The sequence below is a fragment of the Saccostrea cucullata genome, unplaced genomic scaffold (assembly GCF_032062105.1).
Source record: "Saccostrea cucullata isolate Sc308-1 unplaced genomic scaffold, CSIRO_AGI_Scuc_v1 ctg758, whole genome shotgun sequence".
NCBI classification, from domain to species: Eukaryota; Metazoa; Mollusca; class Bivalvia; order Ostreida; family Ostreidae; genus Saccostrea; species Saccostrea cuccullata.
Window position 1 is genome coordinate 158,476 of NW_026929349.1, and position 5,317 is coordinate 163,792.

The window sequence follows — 5,317 nt, forward strand, 5'->3', positions numbered from 1 at the left end:
CATACATTAACTTATGGAGACAGTCCAAAGTAGCTTATCAGACTCCTTGATTAACATATTTATTCATTTGCTAAAATAATGAATGTGTTACAATTATCAAACTTTGAACACAATCCTGAATATTAAAGAAAAAACAGCAAAACTTTGAGAAAAAAAGAATAATGTAAGCTGCAGGAAGAAAAATTAGAAGAGGTCAATTGATATCATTGTTTGTTTCCTGTAATTTCAACTGAGTTATATGCAATCAATGCTTTGTTTTTCATTCATTTTTAGTGAATCTGCCAAAAGAGAAGTTTATGAATTAATTTTTTTTATTCTGATCAATGAATTATGGATCACTCAGATGAATATGCTTATTTCCAGTGTTTCGAATTCTGACACCATAAAATAAGCTAGAAATGCAGGGCCGACTGCTAGTAAAAGTTGACAGCCCTACCAAAAATCGGTTAGCCCAAGAAAATATTTATCTTTTATAAATTTGTTTTAGCAATAAAATTATAAATAATGTGAAATGGGGCCAGATCACCATATCTTCAATCCTGAACCTATAGACTGATGAATTCTACCCATTTGCTTGTTACACTTTGCTGCGAATACTATTAGTTGATTTGAGAGATTTATCACAGATCTAAATTTGAATTTATGGAAAATATTTACACGTCTAGCCGGGCGTCGATACATGCAAGTCTGTTTGCTCGCGACAAAAATTGTGCGTCTTTGGCAGTCACTGCATGGTTATTTCAAACACAGTTACACTGTTATATCATTATCAGTAAAACTTTGTTTTACTATCTATAGTCTATTAGATCATTTAGAAAGGGCTGGATTTAGCAACACAATTTTTCCCCACCAGTATAAACTAACATTTCTGTAAAATAATGAGGGAAAAATTAAATTATAAATAAAAAACAAAAAAACATTTTTTATGCAAGTTACAGGAAACATAAAGAATATGTTTTTGGTTTCATGAAGATGATGGATGTAGTTTGTCTTATATTACTAGTAGTGACCATTTTCACAAAATAATTTAAGTTTAAGATCAAAATTACACAGCTATGTAATTTCTTTGTTTAACATCTATGGACTTAAATTGATCTTTAAAAAAAATGGACTGCAATAACCTAACAAATGAACAGGATAAGTACTGAAAAATGTTCGACAAGTATTCACATACTGTGTATACACATTGTACATCACTGCACAGGCACCTGGCATATGCATAACCCTGAGAACAAAAGGTCATGATGTACTAATTTGATTTGAACAATCTTAAGTCATGGGATCAGACTGATAGTTAATTAGAATTCCTGATGTCTTAAACACTTGGCAATGACAACCTCATGATTCGCTGAACTGATTGTAGAAGGAGAATGATAGGTAATTTCCAACAAACAAAACGTTTTGGCCTGGTATGCATTGAAGAGAACATTGTCTCCTGCAGATTCCATGAAACTGCTGCCTCAGTATATGACTTACAATTATTATAGCTCTAAAATAACTTATGAGAGACAAAAAAATTATCAGATAGCAGTGTTAAAACATTCATGATAAGCTTGGTATTTTGATTATTGTGTTTAAAAAATCCCCAGAAGTTTGGGGAGGGGTGCCACATCATAAATGTGTCAGGTGCCTGTGCATCACTGTACTTGGCTTTTAGCAAGAAACTTAAAATTTCATTTGGCACATCCTCCACCCTCCTAGAATATGTTTTTTCTAGAAAAAATCAAACTGTACGTAATTAATCACAAAGTAAAGACGTTGAAGCAATGAAATATGACTCTATTCAAATACATTTTTCGTAAACTTATTTAAATGAGGAAATTCGAACTCATCAAGTGTTTGTGTCTTGTTCACCCCTTTTTAGGCTTAGAACACCAAGTAAAAGATTTTCCATAAATTCCTTAAATATCTAATAAAAGAAAAAGTTACTTAAAATAGTTAAAAGGACATTAAAAATGGGTGTAACTTACTTTTTTTTTATCTTCAATATTCCGTGCCAGTTCAGAAATTTTGATAAGTCGTACGTGAAATCGGTTTACAAGAGTCGATCCTTTGTTTATTCTACATTGTAGGTGCATAGCAACTGGATGGTGCTTAAGAAAACAGTTGACCAGTCAACATTATTAAAATACTATTTTGTTATTTATTTATTTTTAAAGTTACACATGTTTTTTTACGTTAAATTATAATGATAGAATTTCTTTTCTTTTTTTTCAATTAATTACCATATCGGTTCAACTGAATTTTATCAGTTTTTGCATTTTTCTTAAAAAAATGAATTGATTTTTTTCCTCATAGCATAAGATGTAATATACACAGCAAATACTCAGCACATAGGTCAATTTTGCTAATTGCTTAATTATAAAAATAATAGTTTTATGGTGTCAATATCACGGATAAGCCCCCCCCTCCCAATATACGTTTATGACTGGTGATACGATAGTTTTATTGATTATTTTGATTAACTATAGATTTCTTGCAAGGAAGAAAAGAGGATTTTTGGAGGAGGGGCGTGGCGTAAACTAATCATTACATAAAGGTACGTGCATTTCTGAGAGGGGTCATATATTTTAAGCTTCTGTCCTATTCCAGTAAGTATAGTTTCACAGGAGCTTGACGAGAGGACCCCCCCCCCCCCCGGATATATTCTTTCAAATGTGCAGAAGATAGCACAAGTTTAACATTCTGCGCATTTGTTAAGTTCCAATAACGTAGTATGTTATCAATATTTATCTTTATGTACGAGTCACTGAACTTAGGTCATTGACCTCGGTTTAAATTCATATCACATAAGTAAATATTTATTTTTTGGAAAAAAAATTGTAAAGTAATCTGTGATTCAACAGTAACACCACAGTGACGTTGCATCGTTTTTGAAGGGCCAGTTTGAGAAAAAAAAATTCAAAGAAAATTCTTTCAGTACGAAATTTTTCACTCAAACACTACAGTTCCCTTATTATACCCTTATTTGACAGTGTTGCAACCAAAAAGGGGGGGGGGGGCTTTAAACGAACATTTTCCATAGTAAAAACTTATGTCTGGAAAAAAAGAGGGAGCCCTTTTTTCCAGACTGAGCCCCCCCCCCTCCCCCAGCCCCTCTGATGCTACGTGTATATGAACACTGCAAGTATCTACAATGTACCAGGAAAATTAACTTGTTCGGCTTTTGAATTATGAAGGCTGTGACATTCTCATCTTCGCTAGCCAATTGTCTTCGACGACGTTGTAGAGTAGATCTCGGCTAGCCTGTGGCTAGCGAAGATGATTCTTTGCATACTAATTTAGCCAGATGTTGAGCGTATGAGATATGGGTGTACATCGTAATAATTTTTAAAATTTTGGACTTTCTTGCGTATAGAATTGGTTATCATTATAAAATTATGATACTATCATCTTAAAAGTGGTCCAATTAATGTCTTTTTGCGTCACCTCATTTTATTATACCCCCTCTTATAAAGTTGGAGGGTATTTATACCCCCGTTTGAAAAGTGGGAGAGCATATACTTTATAGCGATCGGGATGTCAACCTGTCTGTTCGTCCATCTGTTACGCTTTGAGGTTTCCATCTCCTCTTACACCACTGAGTGAAATATGCTATTTTCACAGATTCTTTGTTACGAAGTGCCATTGTGACCTCCTATTTTTCTTTTTGATAGTAACATATTTCGGGTTTCCCATAGCAAAACATTGACACTGCTACTTTTCTATAATATGAAAGGGTTAATGTTCTCGTAGCGCTCCATTCCTTAAAAGTAATGGAGCCGAGGCCCATTACTTTTAAAGAATGGGGTGCTACGAGTACATTAACCCGCATAAAATCCACCCTTTTTAATGTTTGCATTTATTGTTTGTTAATATATAATAAAGAATATTTAAATGATACACTGTAAATAATACATACAAAGTAGTACTGTATTCAATTTATATTTATTACACACTTAGTAATAAATACAGGTTTTTCGCATATGCGGTATGGCTGACGTCACAATAGCCGTCAATATCACACCAATAGTAAATTACACTACAAAAACAGTACTTGTGGTCATACACAATTTTTGGTGGGTTCATATTCTCTTGATTTTAACTTTTTGAAAATAAGGTTAATTAACCTTAATTTAACAAATACATGTAATAGATTATTTTTCAAATTACGGATCGAGTGCATTGAAATAGAAGTAGAAACAAACCCAAATCGTATGAGACAATTAATAGACCATGTACATGTATGTAAGAAGTCCATGCATGATTATTTACTTATTTTCTTCTCAACTTAATGCATGCTGTATTTTATTAGTAGAATTAAATATACAAAAACAGTACATTGTGGTCAATATCACAATTTTTGGTGGGTTCATATTCTATGGAAAATTTTAACTATATTTTGCAAAAAAGCACTGAAGTTATTCTAACCTGCAATGCATCATCGATAGCTTAACAAATACATGTAATAGCACATTTATTTTCTTTAACATGTTTAAGGTAGGATTCTTCTCTGGTTTCTGACTAGATGGAATATTCAAAGTACATTTGTTGATATGTCTTATATATTTAGATGTAAGAGATTTAAAAGACAATAGACCATCACAATTATACAACTTTAAATGTAAGTAAAAGTTGAAAACTGCTATGATTATTTACTTATGCCTTCAAAATTATTACAGAACATCGAATTTAGTTATAATTTTTAAACAATCAAAGAACGAAATTTTTAAATGTAATATATAATAAATAAACAAAATATATCAAACAAATAAGATTTTTCACACATACTAGAACTATGTTGGCTTTTAAATGCTTCAAATCTAAGTACAGAGGGCCAAAAATCCGTAAAAAGTGTTATTTCTCTCTTAGTAAACGATCAAAACTTTTAGTTTTTGTATCATTTTGTACCTTTATATGACAACTTTACTATATATGAAAATTAGAAAAAGTTAAATATAGGAAGCATATAAAAGTAACTAATAAATCCTAAAAAATTTAGAAAAGTAGAGGAAATTCGAATTAGCAAATATCCATTTTAAAAAGCATGTCAGTTTGGTAATATAATATTATTCTATAATATCTTTGCTATGCAAAAAGAAAAACATTCAATCTTTTGAATTACAAGTAGGGAAATGATTGGAAACAGTAATTTTTTATTCTTAATGTCCAGGAAAAAGTTAATGACCTTGACCTGACCTTGCCTCCAATATTAAACGGTCAAATTTAATCTCACTGATACAATCACTTGTGATATTGTCCTCTTGATTCTGTGAAAATTTCATTAATTTTTAAATACAAGAAATATGAGAAGAATCCTACCTTAAGTGAAAATAAA